Source organism: Pseudopodoces humilis, chromosome 8, assembly GCF_049639895.1.
Source record: "Pseudopodoces humilis isolate 2021_Gansu_Grassland_sample_001 chromosome 8, ASM4963989v1, whole genome shotgun sequence".
In the NCBI taxonomy this organism is placed as follows: Eukaryota; Metazoa; Chordata; class Aves; order Passeriformes; family Paridae; genus Pseudopodoces; species Pseudopodoces humilis.
Genome location: NC_142207.1, coordinates 37105453 through 37128352, shown reverse-complemented (window position 1 = coordinate 37128352; position 22900 = coordinate 37105453). Strand labels below are relative to the sequence as shown.

At 53.3% G+C, this 22900-nt stretch overlaps 1 protein-coding gene across 3 annotated transcripts in view; it reads right to left on the bottom strand.

Annotated features, from left to right (window-relative positions):
• Positions 1 to 20904, bottom strand: part of SH3BP4 (SH3 domain binding protein 4) — a 31866-nt gene extending 10962 nt beyond the window's left edge. Inside the window, exon 1 of one of the 3 annotated variants that reach the window (XM_014262119.2) lies at positions 20817 to 20904. The gene's annotated coding sequence lies outside the window, so the exon portion shown is untranslated. The other 2 variants (XM_005533581.3, XM_088058480.1) reach the window with 2 other exon arrangements.
• Between the last annotated feature and the right edge of the window lie 1996 nt (positions 20905 to 22900).

The window sequence follows — 22900 nt, the reverse complement described above, 5'->3', positions numbered from 1 at the left end:
CGTTTCTGTAACACAATTCTAAAACCACAAAGCACTGGGCTGCTGTGGGAGCACGGAAGGCCCACGGGACTGGGTTTTTTTCCCTGTTCAAAGAGGTCATCCCTCTCTCTCACTGAAGCATCTCCTAGGATGGGGACTTGCCACTTGCTCCCCACATCTCTCCCCTCACCCGGCCAACCAGGCAGAGCAACAACCCTTCCTGCACTGAGTAAGATAAAAATAAAGGGCTTTTTCCTCCTCTTTGTCCAGAAGCACTTGCAAAAACACTTCCAGAACCCCTGTGGAAGAGCAGCTGCATCAGCCCGCAGGAGCCGAGAGGAAAAGGAGCCCGCTCCCACAGGACACTCCGACCACCAACGTCGTGGCTGATGCAAGCGTGGGCAAGAGCTGCCCTGACGTCACCCGTGTCCTCTGGAGCTGGGACAGTGGCCAGATGGGCCAGGAAAAGCAGGGAAGGCTGAAGGCATGGCCGGAGCACAGCCTGAGCCACGAGTTGCTACTCCAGGTTTGCACCAGGGAACAGGAACACTGTCTGGCGTACCCAGGATGGTGCTGGAAGTTCTGGATTCAGCCCCTGCCTCCTGCTCCCTCAGAGCTGCCACAAAACTCCAGCCTGGCTGCAAAACACCAACAGGTCTTACCCATGGAAGTTTAATTAAAAGTTACATCCAAATCCCTTGCTTTACAAAGGGATTTTCATCCACTCCTAACGCTGTTCTTCCTTTCTCCCCCTCCCATGCAATTTTTTTTTTCTTTTCCTCCCTCTGCTTGAAAATGAAATCAAGCAAAAAATAACAGCCAGACCCAAATTCCTTAGGTGGGAATCCAGAGCTGTCTCCTCCGGCACTGTGAGGGGGAACAGCAAGTCCTGAAGGATTTGGTGCCCTTTTCTGGAATGCAGCAAGAGGAAATTTGCAGGGGAGAGCCTGAGCAGGAGATACTCCAGCCTGCTTGAAATGCTTCCCAAGCCATCCCCAGGGCTGGTATGCCGGGAATGTGGCTGGCTGGAAGGGATGCACCAGGCTGCAGCCAGAAAAGGGAAAACTTGTGTGCAAACATTTCCCCTTCCAGGAGAGCCTGGTCCTGCTGGGAGCAACCCAAGGGGAAAGGGTTTGGTGGGGAATAAACACAGGGAAACCAGGCTTTGAGCCAAGGCTGAGCATATCAGAGCCAGGACAGGTAAGAGAGGGGACCTGGAGCTGCTGCCAGGGGCAAGACAAGGGAATAACTAGCAGGAAGTTCCAGCAGGAAGCAAAGAAGGGAAGAAGGATGCTCCCCTCGGCTGGCACCGTCCACCCAGTTTCCCATTAATGCCATTTGGGATTGCAGCTTTTCTAGGTGGCATGGGAAGACCCCAAACACACAGTGCCTCCCTCTAGAGACCCCACACCACACCAATTTTGGCGATTCTTGTACTCAATCTTGGTAAAAAAAAAAAAATCAAAATCAAATCAAGCAGCTGTGGCATCCCAAAATTCTCCCCTGCTCGGGCAGCACTGCATGAAGTAGGAAAAGAACAAGTGTAAGCCATGAATATGTTTTGAAACACCTGCCTGCTGGTCCACCATGAAATGAATTTTATATTAATTCTGGCAGCTACAGCCCTGACAGCTCTCACTGACATACCCACAAGCCTGGAATTCACAGGGATGCTCCCCCTCCCTTTATTTACATAAGGAGATGGGAAGCTTCCTGCTAAAGGCCTCTGACAGATGTGGCTGTGTGGAGAAACAGCTGGAAAAATCCCCTCTGCATCGAACCCTAAGGCCCCAAAAGGCAGCAAGAATCTAAACACAAATGAGGGATCACGGAAAAGTATTTCCTCCCCTGACAGCAGCATCCTGGATCTGTCTGTCCCTCCTGGATCTGTCTGTCCCTCCTGGATGTGTCTGTCCCTCCTGGATGTGTCTGTCCCTCCTGGATGTGTCTGTCCCTCCTGGATGTGTCTGTCCCTCCTGGATCTGTCTGTCCCTCCTGGATGCAGGGATGCACACACACACTGAAGGATGGGGGGCCAGGCTCCCCACGGCTGGATTTGGGATGGGAGCCCTGTTTTGGAGCTGGGGACAGACCCAAAATGTTTCTGAATGCAGAGGTAACCAGCAAACCCTGAAATTCAGGCTGTGTGAGGATAAAAGGGATAAATGGGGGGAAACAAAGGGTCGAAGGGGCAAGATTTGTTTAGAAATCACAATGGTGATTAAGAGACAATGGTTTGCAAACTCCTCTGAAAGCGCTTTAAATTTAGCTCGGGGTTAAATATAGACCAGGGCAAAACCCAGCCCCATTTGTTTACCCAAAGCCACAAACAGCATCCGAAATGAATGGTGGGGGGAAGGAAACCAGTGGGCGACCAGAGCACGCCCTGACAGCGCCAGCAGCTCCTCAAAGGCACCCACACCTGCTTTTCACATTGGCTTTTCCCTCCTACCAGGGACAGGGAATGCTGCAGGGTCAAATCCAGCCCTACGAGCCAGGGGGACCTGCTGCCTTCTCCCCCCATCCCAACAAATCCAGCTACCTGGATCAGGGCCCCACTGTGGTTACATTTTTCCTTCCCAAATCCTAACCAGGCTTTGCTGGGAGTTGGAGAAAGCTTTAGGGAAGCCCTGGGGAGCAAATTTCCAGGGGTGCATCCTCACAGCTTCCTGGGATGGATTTAACTTTCCCTGGGGAGCCTGGTCAGTGCCCCAGCAGCCTCTGGGGGAAGAACCTTTTCCTAAAATCCAACCTAAACATGCCCAGCACAGCTCCAGCTGCTCCCTCAGGTCCCACCAGGCACGGAGCAGCAGCAGGTCTGGGGCTGGTGACTGTCATATCTATTAAAAAAAAAATACTTATTAGAACTTAACTAAAAACTAACCCCAAAGGTCACTTCTTCCTGCAGCACTTGGAACACAAAGCATTCAGGATCCCAGCTGCAGCATTTTCCGGCATGCAGTGGCGTGGAAAAGGTTAAAAATAACTTCTGCAAAATGTCTGGTAGGATTTATCCCAGAAATCCCAGTTGGATCCCAGAAATCCAACTGCAGGCCCAGGGGAGCCCCCCAGGACATCCTGGCACAGCGCTCCCAGCTCCATCCATCATTCCAAGCTCATCCTGGTGGGATTCTGGGATGGACCCACCTCTGGCCAGACAGTGAGCTATCAATCAAACACACACCACGGGCACCCAGCCACGCTGGACAGGGAAAAGCAATCCCGGGAAAAATACCAAGCCCACGTCCTGGAGCAAAGAAATGCAATAAAACCACGGCAACACCCAAAAGTGCACAGCCCGAGGGGGGGAAGCAGGATCTGCTGTTGGCCAAGGGTGGGAGAGGAGCCCTCCAGGAGCCTCAGTGATGGAAAACCCCTGGCTGCCAAGAATTTGGGCTGATAAGAGCCAGTAGGGCTGGGCAGTACCAAGCACTGTCAGGGCTGGAGATGGAGCCAGATCCTTCCAGGGGAAGCCAAGGAGCCGCCACCAGCAAAGGCAGCAGTGCACATCCCTGCCCATCCCACATTCCCAGCTCTCCCTGGCACTGCAGGGTCCATCCCACCAGGGCACGTCTGTGTCTGTGGGAAGCACAGGAACAGGAGCCACCGTGACACAGGACTGGTGAACTCTGCCACAAATGACCTGCACCCCTGCTTTCCCTGGAAAATCCATTAAAAGCCTCTCAAGACTGTGGCTCAGAGGAAATCTCTCACCCTACCTTTGGCCACAAATTAAAAATTGGGGGAAAAAAAAGGGAGCTTCCAATCAATCCCTCATCATCCTCTCCCCACACCAGAGCCAAGATCAACTCCAGGCACTTGTTGCTTTATGGCTTTTAATTTGCTTTTTCTTTCTCCAAAGCTGAGTTCCTCTGGCTCTCCTACAAACATAGAAGTGGTTTTTGGAGGTTTCCTTTAAAAACAGTCGGCTTTGCTTGGATATGAGCAAATGTAAACGTTTTCTAGGCAGGAATTCATGTCCCAGAGCCATGGCGTTCCCCACAACACTTGTCCCATACAATGAATTTACTGAAAATGTTGCTTTTATCAGTCAGAAAACCCCAAGTAACCAGGATTTGTGCAATCACATGCAGAAAAGACCCCTCAATGCCCCGGGGACACCCCAGTTCTGAGAGAGCTGTTCAGGGAGTGCCAGACAACACCAATCCACTGCAAGGTGCAATGGCCTACAAAAGAAGCTGTAAAAAGCCCCAAAGCGACCAAAACTGCCAAATTTTAGCAAACAATTCTGATTTAGGAGCTTGGTTTTGCCCTGTGAATTCTTCACCTTCAAGAATCTCTCTCGTGGCTATGACACAACACAATGCTGGCCCTTGCTCGACACATTTCCCCCTAAAATGATCCCACCACCTTGAGAATTCCCTCCTTTTCCCATGCTGGTGCTGCAGATCTTCAGGCAGGTGGAAAAACACAATGTCCTCCACACTGGAAACATCAGCACAGCCCCACCCAGGTCCTTTCCAGCCCCCTAGGAGGCTGGGATGGCTCTGGAAGCTGCTGGTGGTAAGGAACAGACTGATGACCTTGTGGCTCATCTCCTGGTGATCCAGGTCTCTTCCATGAGCCTTGCTGCTGGGGATGGGTGGGGAAGAGCTGCTGTTGAGTTTTTCCCCTCAAAAACCTGGCCCAAGCATTCCCCAAGCGTGATGCCAGCCATGCCACGTATCCCGGTGATTCCTGACCCCGCTGCCTCTCTCTTATCTTCTCCTCCTCCTCCTTCACCGCTTGTGTTTGCCAAGCCAATGCTTTCATCTTGCAAAAAAAAAAAAAAGAAAAAAACCCACCCAAGCCAAGCAAAGATAAAACCACCCCTTAAGACAACAGCAAACACCAGCTCTTTGTACCAGAGAGAACACCCTGGTGTGAACTCACACGTCCGTCCCAGCACGAGCCTCCCGGGAGCTGCCAGGAACACAACACACAGCGCTTTTAGTCCCTTTCCCAGCAAACAAGAAGGGACTTGTGGAAGTATTGGGACCTCCCATCCCTCCTGCAGCACCCTCACGTCCCAGGGGTTTGCTCTGGAGCCCATTCCCACCATGTGATGTGGGAATGACTGCACCCCGTGCCATGGCCGTGCCCTCCGCTCCCTGCCAAGCCCCACGGAAAAATCCTGCCCTCGAGCTCCAGCCTGGCTCAGCTCCTGCAGGCAAGGCCAGTTTGATGGAGAAGGGAGGGGAACGAAGGCAATTTTGACTGAGTGTCTGCTGGTGCCTGGTGTCTGTCACGGCCTCCCTGCCAATGATGCCATCCTTCAGCGGCAAGGCAGGAAGGATGGGAAAGCTTCCTTTTATAGCAGTGACTCCGGAGCACGAGTCCTGCTGGATATCCACCAGCAGCTCTATGAGACTCACATACAAATTAGTCTTGAGGGTGGAAAAAAGGGAGTTTTCCCTGCAGGATCTCCTGCTGCTGCCCAGCACTGATGCCATGGCAGAGGAGGGTCCTGGAGGCACAGGCACCACCCTCGAGCACCCACAGCAACCTCAAAGCCCACCCCAAATCCCTGGAAACGGTGCTGGTGGGGCAGAGGTTTGAAAAACCTGGAAGTGCAGGAAGGTGCTGGAGGTGCTGCACAGGGCAGGAACTCTTGTGATGTTTACAGGGCCACAGAGAAAGGTTTTCCAGGGACAACAGCCCGGGTCCTCCCGCTCCACAGCAACGCTTCCCAGCAACAAAACCACGACATGCATGCCCATCCTGATAACACAGGGAAGTAAAGAAAGCTGCACCTGCTTCCATGGCTTCAACACTACCACGGGCTGCAAGATCAGACACCCTCTCTGGCATCCCCCCAAAAAAAGGCAGAGGGATGTCTCTGGTGGGATGGTCCTGGGTGCAGCGGATGCTGCCGGAACGCTGGCATGGAGAGCGAGGCACTCCCCAAGAGCAGATTCCTCCATCCCACAGAGCCAATTAAAAACCCAGAGGTGGTGTCTGCCCCAACATCTCTTGGTGAAGCAGTGAGATCAAAGCAGACCTCAGCAGGGACCATTCTGCAGCCTCACCTGGACCTCTTCCCCGGGGGAGAGCTTGGTCAGTCCTTCCCTGAACCCACAGATGTTTTTGCCTCCACCATTGTCCTACGGCAAGGAGCTCCACGGATGGGCTGGAAGGCAATGGAAAACTGATCTCCATCAGGAACAGGCAGAGTTCAGTCCTGGTCTACCCTGTCCCTGTTTGCCCAGTGTTCTTCCAAGAGAAAAAACACTTCCTAATTCAGGCCGGGAATTCCCAAAGGTGTTCTGGCTTTTTAACAGGGAGCTGTGGATGGATGCTCCTCTGGCAGGGCAAGGAGTTTAACCCAGACAAGTCCCATGGGGGCCAACAAAACCATGAGAACCCAAAGCCACATCCAGTGCTGTGCTCCGAGGGGAATTAAACACAAAAACCCATTAACTCAAGCTTTAAAACCCTTGGATGGAACAGGAGTCCAGGAGAGAGCTGTCATTCTCCAAGCCCTCACAGCCTCTCCAAAGTCCTTCACAAGCCCAAGAGTTTGGCCAACAGCCAAAGCAAGACTGTTCCTGAGGGATGCTTAGGGCCAAAAGCATGGACCAAACGTCTCTCAGAACAGAGAAACTTAGATTTGAGCTGGATCAGCCCAAGCTCATGGGTGGTGGAGGAGAAATGAAATCCAGATTTCCAGAGTCACAATTTCCAGACATTTTTAAAGAAAAGTTCCTGCCAGAATCACCAGGACAATGCATACAGACACCACGGTCACCCAGGAGATCTCAGGCCAACATCCACAAAGAGCAGAGTAAGGGAAATCATGTCAAAAGGAGTGGAAACAGCTTCCCACACCTCTGTGGGTGCTGCAAGAACCATCTCAACATCACCCCAGGGGGGCCACTCAATCCCTCCACATCTCAAATCAACCAGATCCACAGAAGCTTGAAGGCAAAGGACACTAATTGAGAAAATCCTGAATTAACTCGCTATCTTCCCACCCTCCAGCCACAGACCCAAAGTCCCGGCAGCTTCTCCTTCCTCGGATAATTTGGATGCTAATTTGGCCTTCAAGAGCTGTCAAAACCTGAAGTCCCTGAACTGCTGAGCTTCCCCCAAGAGGAGATGATGACAGAGCTTTAACTGCATCAACATTCCAGAGCCCTGTCCCCATCACCCTTCACTGATTCTGCCCTTGCCTGACGGAGAGGAGCTGCTGCAATGCCACGTGTTCTCCTTGTTCCTGGCTGGAAAACCAGTCCCACCAGCATGACCAGAGAAGGGCAGGCACAAGAAAGTCACTCGTGCTGCTGGCTGGACAGGCTGTCACCACAAATGGTGACACGCAGAGAGGACAACAGAAAGCTCCAGAGATGAGCTGCAGACCACCACAGACGAGGCAGCTCCCAGCAGATCATCAGAGACAACTCCATGCAGCTCTCTCAGCCCAAGTACTCCACCAAGATTGATCTGTCTCCAGGTATCCTCAGTCAGGAGGTCCATTTTTGGGTAAAACCAAGGGGTTTTGTTCCCAGCTCATCACCTGAGCAAGGCCATGGACACCAAGCAACGATGAATGAAACCTCTCTGGATGACAAGAACCGATTCAACCTGGGACCACCTCCTTGATTTAGTTTTCTTGCACACCTTCCTAACTAATCCATCACTGATCTGATGCTGGATTACAGGACACCCTCAGCTATGCTAAAAATGCTGACAGAAGCCAAAAACATCCTTTCCTCTCTTTGAGCAGAAACAAACAGAATCAGCACATTGCAAAGAATTCCCTCAAAACAGCAGGGTTTTTTAAGCTCCTCTTTGGTAAACATTCCCAAACCAGACTGCCTGGGACACCTGGGCTTAAGCAGCTTAACCCTTTGCTGGAGTTGATGTCCTCTCGTGGGATGCTCCATGTTAGAAAGAGGGCAAAGACACCCAGAGAGAAAACTCCCAGGTGATGACACAAGTAGGAAGAGGATGCGAGGAGAGATCAGAGAATCATGGAATGGTTTGGGTTGGAAAGTTTGTCTCACAGGCAGGGACAGCTTCCACTACCCCAGGGTGCTCCAAGCCCCATCCAACCTGGCCTCGGACACTTCAGGGATGGAGCAGCTGCAGCTTCTCTGGACAACCTGTGCCAGGGCCTCCCCACCCTCTCAGGGAAGACTTTCTCCAATATCTGATCTAAACCAACCAAACAGAGCCTGGATTAGGACCTCAGGTTTGATCCCACCTGCAGACCCATGCCAGAAAGTGTTCCTTCAATCCAGAGCATGCTTTGAACACCACACTCATTACATGGACACAAAATACCATGTGGCTCATTTTAGGTGGTTTTCAGCAGCACAAGTCCTCACTTCAATTTAGCTTAGAGCTTTCCCAGGGGTGGGAATGAGCTTTCCAGGTGCAGATACCTACCCCTGCCAGCCAGGAGGCTGCCTGAGATACACCAAAACTGGCTGCTGTTTATGCAACACAAGAGCAAACACCACGCCTGCTTGTTTAATTAATTACCCCAAAATTAAAGCCCATCAGACTGCACAGAGACTCCGTGCAACCTGCAAATTAACTCAACCTGGGGGTGAGGGAGGTCAGATAGCATCCAAGCAGTGGCTCCAAGCATTTTCCACAGCATCAGGAGTGCCGTGAAGGGGAAGAAAAAGCCAGAACAACGCCACCCACCCCCATCGCTCAGAGCTTCAGGGTTTTGTTGTTTCGGTCTCGCCAGGCTGAGAGCTGCTCAGTCCCATTACTGTGGGTCAGATGGCTGATAAGAAACCAATTTCATCACTTTTAAGCCCCAAATGTTTATGGGCAGGCTTTACCTGCAAACAAAGCCATGCACTTTGGACTGCAGCTTTATGTCAGTTTAAGAACAGAGGAGACCCGTGTCGGGATTAATGCGGTGTGAGGAGAGCTGCTTCTCTGGGCCAGGACATAACCCTTGGCTAAAAAATTTAGCCATTTTGTGGGTAGATGCCCCTTATTTAGCAAGATCCTTTGTCACAAAAATAGCAGTTTGTGCAAATTTGGCAAAAATCTCTGCTCAAAATTACTCTCCTTGCTGGACAAAGCAGGGTTGAATCTCAAACACTTTTTTTGCAGCATTAGTCACCAGGAAAAATTTAAATGACGCCTGAAAGTCATCCTAAAGCCACGGCAGGTTGTTCCCTGCTCAAGGCAGAGCCTTATTGCTTGAGTGGAGTCATTTCTACAACTCTCTGCACCGCACTTGTAAGGACAAAACACTTCCCATGTGTGCATCAGACACAGAGCACAAGAGCATCTCTTAAAAAAGGGACAACTTTGAGCCACCACAGAGGGAACATTTCCAGAGGACAAGTTATTCCCTCTCTGCTGGCTCCAAGAAGTCAGCCCCAGGCAAGGCTGGAAGGAGACAGACCTGCCCTCACTTCTCACTGCCCAAGAGGAACCTCAGAGCCTCGCTGCTGGAGCCCCAGAGCCACATTCTGTTCATTCCCACTGAGATTTCACAGAACCCCAGAAAGGTTTGGGCTGGAAGGGACCTCAAAGCCCTTCTTTGCCCACACACAGGCAAACAAGCCTTCCAGCAGACCAGGTTGCTCAATTCCCATCTGTAAGACAACCAGAGAGTTAAATTTGGTGTTTTTGGAGCTTGAGTTAGGGGTGAAGCGTTATCAACTGTGACAAGGGGTGTTTTTGGGCCAACACACGGTGCCCAAACTAGAGGAAAGCCCCTGAGAGACACACAGGAGACACAGAGGAGCCCAAAGCTTGTCCCCTGTACCTACAAGAACCCCTCTTTTCAGAAAGTAAAGACTAAATTGAGGTTAAAAAGCCCCATGCGTTCAGGGATTCCCTGGGTCAGCAGGCCACAAGCAGCACAGAACCCGCTCCATCTCTGGATTTCTGTAGGAAACAACTCCAATCCCACTGCCAGCTCTGCTTGGAGGCTGCTCTGACAACCACAGCAACGTGTTTTAGTTTCCAGACCCAAAACATGGGGCTGCAAGCAGCAGGCTCTTGGCTAGAGAAGACAAATCCATGGCACCTTCACCGACCTGCCCAGACAACACCTCCTGCTCTCAGCATCTTCCACAGCAACAACAACATCCCAGATTTTATTTTTCCCCTGTTAGGATCGAGCTCTTCCACATCTCAGTGTTGGACACATCCAGCAGGTGTTGGTGCCAGTGATGGAACAGCTCTGCCAGGAGAAGCAGCACTGACTGAAAGCAGCCCTGAGGAGAAGACCTGGACTTCCAGGGAATGGGAGATGTTTTACAAGGGCCTGGAGGGATAGGACAAGGGGGAATGGCTTTAAACTGACAGAGATGGGATACTGGGAAGAAATTTCTCCCTGGCAGGGTGGGCAGGCCCTGGCACAGGGTGCCCAGAGCAGCTGGGGCTGTCCCTGGATCCCTGGAAGTGTCCAAGGTCAGGATGGACACCGGGGCTTGGAGCAGCCTGGGATGGTGCAAAGTGTCCCTGCCCTGGAATGAGATGAGCTTTAAGGTTCCTTCCAACCCAAACCACCCCCTGATTCCAAGCAGGACACAGCAAGAACTTTCCAGAAGCTGAGGATGTTCTCCAGCACAACCAGCTGATGGCCACATGCAGCCTGCAGGACTTTGCAGGGTCAGGCTGGAATTAGACACACTCCTGATGAGGAAAATACTCCATAAGTATCAAACCAATGCAGATGGACCTTTCTTCTTCTTCTTCCTTTTTTTTTTTTTTTTAATTAAAACTTGATTGAAGTGCCACATAAAAGAAGTGAAAGCCCAGGCACAGCTGACACACCAGGAGAGATTTATATTTAGAAGAATGATTTAAGTACTCGATCAACAGGAAAAAAAAATGGGAACCTTTTCAGCAGGGTCCAGAAGGAGGAAAGAAAACCAAAAGGAAGACAGTCACCACCACTTTCCTTAGGGCAACATCCAGTGGCATTTTAGCCTCCCAACAATCCACTTTTACAGTGAATTCTGCTTTTTTTTTTTTTTTTTGCCATGCATGATCCCAGTAAACAACATTTACAGCCAGAACACATGATGTGCATCACAAGACAACTGGCACCAGCATTATTTTTAAATACCATCAGCCCTGCTCTTAACAGGGTGATGGGAAATGTGTCATTACTTGAGCATAAAACAAATACAATGAGGATATAAAAAAAAAACCTAATAATAAAAAAAAAAAAACATGCCCAAGTTTTGCAGACTGAAGATTTAAAGAGAGATAAAACAGAGCAGCACCAGAAAAATATAACCCTTTGAAATCTGCCATTCCTCCCTGTGCATTCATTTGGGAGCTTTCAGTGCAGAAGTCAGAGCCCTGCTTAGCCGGATATCCGATTGTTTCCTGGGCCTCATCCCAAATTTCTCCAGCATTACTCACTTTTTTTTTTGGTGCAGGAAGGGGGTGAGGCTTTTCTGGTGAAAGGCAAAAGTGAGGCAGAAGTGTTTGCAGCACTATGGAGTGGATAGGCTCAGATCTCTGCTTCCAAATGATTCCCATCCACGGAAGAAGAAAGGAATCAGGGAGATGCTCGGACTCTGCTCTGCTCTGGAGCTCTGGATGAGCTGGGACCTTTCCAGGCAGGAGCAGAGGATGCTCATCCCAAAGGAAGATGCTCTGCATCCTGGTGGCAGCATCACCTCCCCTGCCAGCATTCCCACTGGGAATTACCCTCTGTCCCACTTCCACAAGCTCACTTGCCTTAAAGCAGGAATTACCTCCCCTTCCCTCTCCAAGCCAGGGGAGCATCTGATGCAGCATCACCACTCCACGATCACAAACTCTTAAAAATTAGGCCCAACAGCAAATATTCCCACACTGATTCATTTTCCCAGCCCCACCCAAGCCCTTTTGGAGTGATTTTAGAGCCCATTTTTGGAGACATGGGCACCATGACTGCAGAAACCACAGTTTAACCTTCCCACAGAGACACACCGATGGCCCGTGCCTCAGTTTCCCTGAACCACTTTCCAGAGGTAACCAAACCCTTCAGGACACACATTCCTCCCTTTTGCCTAAAGGATGCACCTCCACCTGCCTGATCCTTTCCCATCACAGCCAGGAAAACCAGCTTCCCTCGGGATGTCTGGAAGGCCAGGCTTTAAAACAGAGCCCAGCACACGGAGCTGAAGCCAGGATGGAACGGTCACAAAGCAGACAGGGGGTTAAACACTCACCCTTCCCAAATCCCTGCTCCAGGGCCCCGCATTCCTCTGCTCAAACAGCCTGCAGGGCTTTTCTCTGCTCACTCTTTCCCTGCCTGGCCATGTCCTGGATGTGGTGGATGTTTTAGGAGCTCCTGCTGACAGACAGAGCAGGGGCTGCAGAGGCTGCTCTGACCTGGGAGGAGCTCAGGGATGTCCTGGCAGGGCAAGGTGCACAATCATGGAATGCTTTGGCTTGGAAACACCTTCAAGCCCATCTCATTCCTGTGGGCAGGGACACCTTCCACCAGCCCAGGTTTCTCCAAGCCCCATCCAACCTCTCCTTGGACACTTCCAGGGATCCAGGGGCAGCCACAGCTTCTCTGGGAGCCAGGGCCTCTCTACCCTCACAGGGAAGAATTCCTTCCCAATATCCCATCTAACCCTGCCCTCTAAAGCTGTGAGTTTAAAGCAATTCCCCCTTGTCCTGTCACTCCATGCCCTTGTCAAACACCTCCCACTGTAGACCCAGGAGCAGGGATGCTCTGGAGAGCACAGCACATCCCGTGGGGTCTGGATGAGTCCCTGTGTCATCCCTGTCACCAGGCTGGAGCTGCAACCTCATTCCAGGGATCTCATCAGGCTCTGCAGGAGCCCAGATGGACCATCTGGCTAATTGAGTTAATTAAAGCATTTTTCAGCAGCGATTAACTTTCAGGCAGCTCTCCCTGGGGAGCAGGGGCCACAGCTCAGGAGCAGCAGGAGACGGGAAGAATTACTTGGAAGCACTGACGGCCCTGAGCTGCTTCTCTACAGCTCCAACAACTCTCAGTGAAAAAAACAACCCTAAATCCCCCAAAACTTCACCTATTTCCCAGGCTGAGCTGGATGTGAAGAGGCAGGCAGGGGAGGAGAGCCACCACAGGGATGTTCCCATCCCAGAGCATCCTTCCCAGGCAACCTTGGAGTGGAGAGCTGGCAGCGCTGGCAGCTCTGTTTTGCTGACAAGGTAATTGCAACCCCCCAGGGACAGCAAATATTTTGTCCTCAGTCCATTCCCAGAAAAACCAAGGAAAACACTTCCAAAGACCCCAGGAAAGCCTTGCTTTGTGGTCTCACTCCCTGATAAGCTCAGCTGCTGGAAAGGCAAAGCTTTCTGGGAAGCTGGTATCAAAAACAAACAAACAAAAAAAAAGACCCCAAACAACCTCAAAATAACCCATCCTGGTGCTGGGGATGCCAGGGTTTCCTCCCCTTCCCCAAAAAACCCACTTGAGTAGTCATGGGATGCATCTCAGCAGAGGCACCACTCCTGGGGAGGCTGCTCCAGGGAACCTGCAGCCAACTGCATCCACAGAAAAGGAGGAGCTGGAGCAAGGGAAGCTGTGGGATGCACCCCTCCCTTCTCCTCCTCTCTTTCTGGGGGAGGCACTCGGGCATCCCCTCTTTCTTTTCCTGGGATGCACTTTCTCCTTTTATGTGGGATTTACTCCAATCTCCTCCTTTTGAGGGACACACCACCCATCTCCTCATCCTCCTTTTTTTGTGGGATACACTCACACAGCTCCTCTTTTTTCCAGGAGGCACCCACGCATCCCCTTCTCCTTCTGTGGGATGCACAGCTCTTTTTATCCAGGATCTACCCCCACACCCGCTCCTCCTGCTTTTTTTTCTGGGATGCACTCCCAATCTCCTCCTTCTTTTGGGATGCACCCCTTCCTCCTCCTCCTCCTTTTTTTCTCAGGATACACTCACACAGGTCCTGCTTTTGGATGGACTCACGGATCTCTTTTTTTTTCAGGATGTACTCAAGCATCTCTTTTTTTCCCTACCCCAAAACCTTCTCCTTTGCAAGGCACAGTTGGGAATTATCCCCTGTGCTTCCTTACGGATCCCAACAGCTCAGCCCATGCACACAAAAACCCCCACTGAGGATGTTTTTGGCAAAGTAAGCACGGAGGGGATTTGGGGGAGAGAGCAGAGCGATTCCCAAGGCTGCCTTTCCATCTAGGAGAAATGCTTCCCAGAACAACCCCACCCCAGGAGCCCTAATCTGATGGCAAGGGTTTCAACGGAGCAGCCAGGATGGGGAGGGAGAGAGGCTGGAGAGGGGGGAAAGAAAGCAAGGAAATGCCTCTGAGGTGAGGAGGTATTTTTTTTTTCTGGCTGGGGACGCCTTGTTTTGTTTGCCTGCCTCCAGCGCGCTGCCATTTTCCGGAAGCTGGAGCGCTCACAAAAAAATGGGAAGTTTCTCTTTGTTTAATTTTAGCCGTGGCAGGCTCTGCACTGAGCCCCCCTGGCTGCTCTGGGAACGGATGCGAGCCAAGAGGACGGAGCAGCAGCAGGGAATGAGGCAGGAATTGGGGATTTAACATCTCCCACCACGACACGACCTGACCCCGACTGCAACGCTCTCGGTCCCAGAGGTGTGTGAGACTGAGGAGACTTTGGGCTGAACTCCCTGTGTGACCAGAGCATCCTTTATTCCAGTTCCTGGGGTTTTTCTGCTCCCTTTCTCCACACTTCACCTGTGGAGGTGTTTTTAGCAGGACGACTTGAGCATCTGCCCCCAAGCAAAATGATGGATGCTGCACACAGCCCCAGGCACACTAAGAAGCCAAACCAAACCCACTCTAGGATTTATCCCAGATTCATAACTGAGGGTGGAGAAGACCTTTAGGATCACTGCTTCCAGCAGCAGTGCCCATAAAACACCTCCTGCCCTGCTCCTCTGCGCTGACCCAGCCGGCGCCGCACCATTGTTCAATTCCAAAAAAAGCCTTTTCTTCCCTGTTCCTAAGGAAACAGCCAGCATTGTTCAAACAGGGCCACACACCACGGGACCCTGCCCCCCAAAAACCACCTGAAACACTTGGTAGGGATGACCCAAAGCACTTGATCCGAGCAGAGAGGCCAGGCACGGCGGGAGAGGGGCGGCAGCTGGATTTACCAAGCACGGAGCCTATGCAGCATGGGATGAGCCTCACAATCCCACCCCACAGCCAGGAGACTTTGCTGGGTCAAAATTTTCTGGAGTCAGCTAGAAAACATCTGCTTTGGCTCCGTGGCAGTGATTTCCCCTCTTGGAAATGATGGGATGGTCCCCAGGGTGACCCTCCCGTGGGGCAGGAGAGGAAGCAGCTCCAGAGAATGCAGAGAACAGAGAAAAGGAAAGGCTTTCACAACATTATTATAATTATCATTATTATTAAAGCTTTCCCCATCATTTAATGGGACTGAGATCCAGATGTGCATCACCATCCCTTCAACTTACAATAAAAGCAGACAGATGATGAAAAATCACCAAATCCCAGAATGGTGTGGATTAGAAGGGAGCTTAAAGCTCATCCCATCCCACCCCTGCCATTCCAGGGACACTTTCCACTGTCCCAGGCTGCTCCAAGCCCCATCCAGCCTGGCCTGGGACACTTCCAGGGGCAGCCACAGCTGCTCTGGGCACCCTGTGCCAGGGCCTGCCCACCCTCACAGGGAACAATTCCTTCCCAATCTCCCATCTAAACCAACTCTCTTTCATTTTAAAGCCATTTCAGTTGGAAGAAACACCAGAGTGATTACAAAATAAATGGCTGGGCCACCTTCCACTTTTGTATTTTCATATACAGAGGTTTGAGGCTATGAAGTTATTCTCCCAAACTGAAAGAAATTGGGTGCTAGGCAGGAATTGTTCCCTGGGAGGGTGGGCAGGCCCTGGCACAGGGTGCCCAGAGAAGCTGGGGCTGCCCCTGGATCTCTGGAAGTGTCCAAGGACATTGGACATGAAGGACATTGAGGCTTGGAGCAGCCTGGGACAGTGGGAGGTGTCTCTGTCCATTGGAAGAGGGTGGAATGTGATGAGATTTCGGGTCCCTTCCAGGCAAAACCAATCTGGGATTCTGAGACGATCCTACAAAGAGGAGATGGGATGTGCCATCTTCCCACAGCTGGGTTGGACACAAGCTCTCTCCTGGGCGGAGCAGGAACACCCACTCAGGTAGGAAAAAGCAGGAACACTTCTTTAGCCCCAGGAGCCGGGAATGAGAGCGTGTCTCTCCCACTGATATGCCAACTGGAATGGGAATGGCTGCCTCCCAGCACCCAAAATAACCCCTTGCACAGATCCACGTGGAATCAGCAGGTTAGAATAGAAATGTCCCATGGGACAGGGGGACACTGCTCATGGGGTTCTCAGTGGAGGGGCAGCAGCTTGGCCACCAAAAAATGGGATCACAGCCAGGCAATGCTGCTTGTGGCACAGCGAGTGATTCCTCCCAAAAACACGCCACCCACCCAAAATGCCAACTTCCCAGCAGTGGGGCAAAAGGCAAACCCAGGGACACAATGAAAGAGTTGGAAGTTTTACAGTCTGCTCCTTGATCCATGAAAAACTGACTGGGAAACACCTGGACCCGCAGCCCCCCTGAGGCAGCAGGGGGATTTCACGTGCCTTCCCTGCTGCCCTGAGCCATCCACACATCCCTACCCACACTCCTCTTTAGGGGCCCACAGAAGGAGGAATACACAGAAATCACTTCAAGGACCACCAGGAGAGATTAAGGACCCCCCCAGGCTGCAAGGAGGAGCACAAGAGGCAGGAGAAGCCACAGGCACCCTCAAAAATGATCCTCTGGTGTGGATGGTCGTGGTGCTAACAGAACTGGGGCATCACTCGAGCACTAAAAACCAGATCTGAGCTGCTGGGGGCAAGTCCCTCCGCCTTGTCTGGGAAGCAAAGGGACTTGTCAGGACATGCATGTGCCAAAGCTGCAGGTCCTGCAAGAGCCTTCTCTTTTTCCCCTTCCTAAAACCCCAGACATTATTTATGGCCACATAAATCTGCAAATCCTTCTGCACGTAACAAACCCCGTGGCCCCATCAGTGACACCAAGCCTTCAGCTCCTCCAGGGACAGGACTCAGCCCCACCACCCCCACCAGGAGCAGCCCAGGGCTCCTCCTGCCCCTCCAGCCTGTTCCCAAGTCCCACCAGCGGGATTCTCCCTGTGCCAGGCCGGCAGAGCCGCGTGCTCCCTGCCCCAGCCAAGGCTGGCACGGCGCTGCCGAGGTCCCCAGACAATGCCAGCCCTGTGCCCAAGGCCTGGCCAGGGTTAATGCAGGGATTGTTGGCCAGGAGGGAGCCCAGGCAAGCAGCCCCAGCTGAGGGAAGCGATGGAGGATGCGTTCTGTGCCTTTAAATCACGCTCTGCAGATTTTGGGGAGTGGCTTGGATGGGTCCTGAGCTGGTGCTGACACTGGAGATGCCTCCTGCATCCTGGCAGGGCATTGTCCAGAGGGCAGGGAGCCCCAGCAGCACCCACACCCTGCTCTCTATGAACACCTTGCTGCAGCCATCAGAGAATCCCAGAATGGTTTGGGTGGGAAGGGCCCTCAAAGCTCATCCCATCCCTGCCATGGGCAGGTACACCTCCCACTGAACCAGGGTGCTCCAAATCCCATCCAGCCTGGCCTTGGACACTCCCAGGGATCCAGGGGCAGCCCCAGCTTCCCTGGGCACCCTGTGCCAGGGCCTCACGGGGAACAATTCCTTCCCAATATCCCATCCAGCCCTGCCCTCTGGCACTGAGAGGCCATTCCCTGTGTCCTGTCCCTCCATCCCTTGTCCCCAGTCCCTCTCCAGCTCTCCTGGAGCCCCTTCAGGCCCTGGAAAGGGCTCTGAGCTTTCCTGGATCCTTCTCCTCTCCAGGTGAGCACCCCCAGCTCTCCCAGCCTGGCTCCAGAGCAGAGGGGCTGCAGTTAAGATATCCCAGATAATAAGTAGAAATACATTTCCCAGTGGGTTGATCCCCTTGTTTCAAAGCTGACTCATCACTGGTCACTGGGGAAGTCAAAATTTGGCTACAAAACTTTCCTGGGTGCTCTCTGTAGCCAGGGGCAGCACTCAAGGGAAGGGCTGGAGGTGTCAGGAGAGGTTTAGGTTGGATCTCAGGGAAAGGTTCTTCCCCCAGAGGCTGCTGGCACTGCCCAGGCTCCCCAGGGAATGGGCACGGCCCCGAGGCTGCCAGAGCTCCAGGAGAGCTTGGACAGGGTGGGATTGTTGGGGGGATCTGGGCAGGGCCAGGGGCTGGACTGGACGATCCTTGTGGGTTCCTCCCAACTCAGGAAATTCCATGATTCTATCAAAACCCATCCTACCTCCTCACCATCTCCTGGGGAGCTGTGGGCCAGCCTGCAAAGAAAGTTCAGGTGCTTTCAGGATGAATTTTGGGCAGGAAAGAAAAGGCAGGTGCCAAACCTGAGGTTGAGAGGCTCCCAGGTGAGGTTATTTGCATCCACTCCTGTCCCAGCTGCCGGCACAAATCCACCCACGGAGCCAGGAGGCGACACAACTCTCAGACCACTTGGAAATAAGGAGACTGAGGAGGATGCAAATTCCCCTGCACATCCCAACCTCTCCAGCTGCCAGCTCCCTCCACACAGAGCCCCAGCCACAAAAACGCCTCCTGCCTATTTAAATGTTTTTTCCCATTAAAAACAAAAAACCAAAGCCCCACATGGTGTCTAAAGCACCTCCTTTACCATCCACACAAGCTCTTGCAAGCAACCCCACCAGGCTAAAATAAATATTTTAGCTTCACAAATAGTTTTGCTCTCATTAAAAGGCAAACGTAATTAGGATGTCGAGCGGCGGCTGCAATCACTCCACGCTGCTCCGGCTTTGGTTGATTAAAAGTAACGAAGCTGCTATTTTTGAAAAGCACATTCCCTTCCATGGCCCAAACTGGCTTATTTTGGGAATATATATCCATGGAAAGCTGGCATATCTCGCCTGTAAAATTCTCCAGCCAGGAGGTCTGTGGGACAGGGGTTGTAAGTGGGAATTCTGATGTGAGTGACCAGGGGGGTAAAGCTCACTGTGGGAAGAACACGGAGACCCTGGAAAGCTGAGGGAATCATCATGGAATCATGGATGGTTTGGGTTGGAAGGGACCTCAGATTTCACCTCATGGGCAGGGACACTTTCCACCAGACCAGGGTTGCTCCAAGCCCCATCCAACATTCCAGGGATGGGGCAGCCCCAGCTCAGCAGGGCAAGCTGCTCCAGAGCGAAGGAGGAAAGAAGGAAAAAGCAGAAGAGGAGAGAAGAGCTGCCACCAGACATGCTGGGTCTGGTACCAGCACAACTGCACAGGAGTAAGAGCCAGGAGGAGACGCCGCCGTTCCGAGGATTCCGGAATTATTTGGGTTGGAAAAGCCTCTCTGAAGGCATCAAGCCCAAGCAACTGCCAAAGCCACCCCTCTCCCCTGTCAGACCTACAAGCCCCCTCAGGAGGATGTCATTCTCATTAGCAAGATTGACTTTTTTTTAACTTTAAGGCGATTGTAGCATCCCGCTGGTGCAGTCAGGCACGAGGAAATCAAGGATGAATCCCTTATTCCAGAGCCTCAGCATCCAGACGGAGTTGTCAACACAACACGCCCCCCACTCCAACTCCAACTCCTACCCAAGCTCCGTGCAGCACAACTGAATTATTGACTTACAAAGTATATATTAATTAACAGCCAAAACTTAATCGCTGCAAATCTCAGTGAGCATCAGCCAGGAAGGACAGGCTGGAGAGGGGGGGGAAGGCAGTGATGGGCATTCCAGAGGAGGGACGCTGCGCTAGGAATCTGCATCCGCCTGATCCCACATCCCACAGCTCCTCTGGGTTTTGGGGCTTTGAAGCAACGCGGTTTAATTCGGGCACAGAACCACGTCACGGTCACCGCTGGCCCCCTTTGTACCAAAGTAACATCCAGTTACTCCTGAGCAGCCGGGGATCCCAAAAAACGGGTGGGTATTCCCGGGAGCCCGAGGCTGCAGCACATCACACACCTGCACAACTCCACCTCTCGCACCCAGCGCTGTCCCGGGAGCAACAGCTGGAAAGGCAGCGCAGCATCCCCAAAGCATCCCCCTCGGGCAGGCAGCAAGGAGCACAGAGGTCAGCGACCCTTCGGAGAGCCCCAGCTGGGAAAATCCTCCCGGAAAACGAACGCCAGGCACAGCCGGCGGAACGCTGCTCAGAACAGCCCCGAACTCCCCGCAGCGTCCCAGCCGTGGCCGATAAGAAGCGGAGGCAGCCCGGCCCCTCTGCCCTGGCTGTCGGACACCGGGAAGCGCCGCTGCCATCCCCGGGAGCCGGTGCCCATCGTGCCCATCCCCTGCTGGCAGCAGCGGCGGGACCCGGGGGACACCGCCCGCACCTCCCAAGGGACGGGGACACGGAGCCACCGTGTCGCGGTCACATTTCCAGCCTGACACCCCGCACGGGAGCAGGGACACGAACAGCGAGGACAAAAGGCAGCCCCACGCACAGGGGACACGGTGACACAGGGGACACACGCAGGCGGCACGGACACGGACAGGACACAGCCACGGAGGACGCTGTCACACGCACGACGCTTGCACACAGCCACACGCACAGAGGGCACTTGGCACTCGCTCACAAGCGCACACAGCGAGGGGCACACACACACACACACACACATACACACACACACACACACACACACACACACACACACACACACACACACACACACACACACAAACAAACATCCCCACTCTTACGCTCTCCGCAGCCGCCTCCCCGCGCTCCGCCGCTGCTCAGCCCGGACCCTCCGCCACCGCCGCCGCCGCCGCCGCTACAAACTTTTCCCCGGGAGCCCGCGGGGAGCCGCTCCCATTCCCGGGGGCTCTCCCAGCTCCCGGCTTTTACCTGCGCCCGTTCCCGCACCGGGAGCAGCGCCGGGAGCGGCCCCGCTGCGCTCCCCGGGCGCGCCTCCGCCGGCACGGGCCGCGCGCGCCCGCCGCGTGACGTCACGGGGCGTGGCAGGGGCGTGGCAGGGGCGTGGCCCGCGGAGGGGCGGGGGCGCGGGCGCGGGGGGCTTGGGGGATGCTCGTGTAAAACACGTGGGGGAAGGACGGGAAAACGGGGATTGGGGGGGGAATTGGGTGGGAGCGTCCTCCCGCCCGCCTGGTGGCCCGTGGTGGTCACAGCCGTGGTGGTCACAGCCATGGTGGTCTCGCTCAAACCCTGCGCGAGGGGTTTATGCCTCCCCACCCTTCCCCGTCCTTTTTTATTTTTCGGCCGTTTTTGTTAGGGAAGCGAAGCTGTGAAATGCTGGTAAAGCAGAAATCCCTCCCCTCTTGCTCTCCCCGGGTCGGAAAAGCTCGGGAAACGCGGAGGGAAACGCTAAACTCTGATTTCTTGGCGTTAACCGCGGTCGGAGGGTGGCTTCCGAGCTTCCCGCAGCACCCAGTGCCAGAAAAAGGGGGTTGTGCTCCCTAAAATCCCATAGGCTGAGGGAGCATCCCATCCTAGGGTTGTGCTGCCTGGCTGGGATGCAGGGTTAGGAAATGGGATATCAGGAGCTTCAACACAACGGGACAGGGATGGATGCAAAGTGCACCCAGAGATGGTGGCCACCAACACCACCACAGTGGCCATCTCCCGTTGGAACACTCTTTGGAAAAGCAGCTGAGCGAGAAATACCAGAGCAGATGGGTCCGGGCTACTCGAGCCGCTGCTCTTCCCACCCCCTCCTTGTTTTTTCCTGGGTTTAATCGGGATCTGATGATTAAATTTCCTCTTCCTGGTGCTGGCTCCTCCTGCGCCCGGCACAGCAGAAGGAGTTGGAGTTTTGGCCGGGCTGAGACAGAAGTGGGGTGGCTGCAGGTCCTTGCATGGCCAGACCCCATCCCGGGGCTCAGCTGGAACTTCCCAGCCTCATCCAAGCCTTTTCCTGGCTTCCCAAAACGAGCCACACAGAACCACTTCAAAGCACCCTTGGGAGCTCTTTTCTGCGGTGTTATTTTGGGAGCTTTGGGGTTTCTCCAAGGTGAGCTCCCTGCAGCCAGATAACCCGGTTCTCTAACTGCAACGGGGCATTTCCATCCTGTTTTGCCCGTGGAAAACACTGGGATGGCACCTGGGATGCAGCTGGGCTGGGTGCTGCCCCCATCCGTGCCTTGGCACCGAGCCTGGGCTGCTCCTGTAAAACTCTCATTAAAATCAGTATTTGAGTTGCTGGTTTATTCCTCTTTTCCATCTCTGGTGTGATTCCCCATCTTTTGGATACCAGAAAGTCTAAAATTATTCCTGTCTTGGGCTGCTTTTGGGACAAAAGTGTAATTTCCAATGGGCTGGAGGAGGTGTACAAGAATCTGCAGCTCCAACTCAGCATCCTGACGTTCCCTAGGGAAAAACCACATCTCCAGGTGGGAAAACTGTGCCTGGACTCCATTAAAAATCAGCAACTTGTGGGTGACAACAGCTGCTTGTCCTGGGAGCAGCTTTCCCAGCACCCAGGCTGTGCCTTGGGCTTGTTGCTGGTGCCGAGCCTGGGATAGAGTGGTGAGAATTCCATCTGCATCCATCCCTCCTCTGTTTTCTGAGCAGTTTGCTATGCCCAGGAGCAGCTCAGAGCAAGGAAGCGATAGCTGGGAGCAATTAGCCCTGGACAAAACACCCTAATGAGGCCAGGCTCCTCTGTGGTGCTGGGGTTGCCTCTTGCAGGAATTCCTCAGTAAAGTTCATTTCTCTGTGCAATCCCCTCTGTGGTGTTTCTCAGGCACAAATCTGGGTGGAAATGGTTGGCCTGAGCAGTTCTTAGGAACAGGGCTGGTTCGGGATGGCATTCCCATGGGTCAGGTATGTGAGTGTAGCCAGCTTTCTTTTGGGAAGAGAGCAACTCCTTTTTGCTCCTTGGGAATTGCAGACAGGAGCTGAACATCCAGACCTGAGTCTGATGAGTCCCAAACTCAGCAACCAGCATGGCTGGAGTACGGATCTTCCTCACC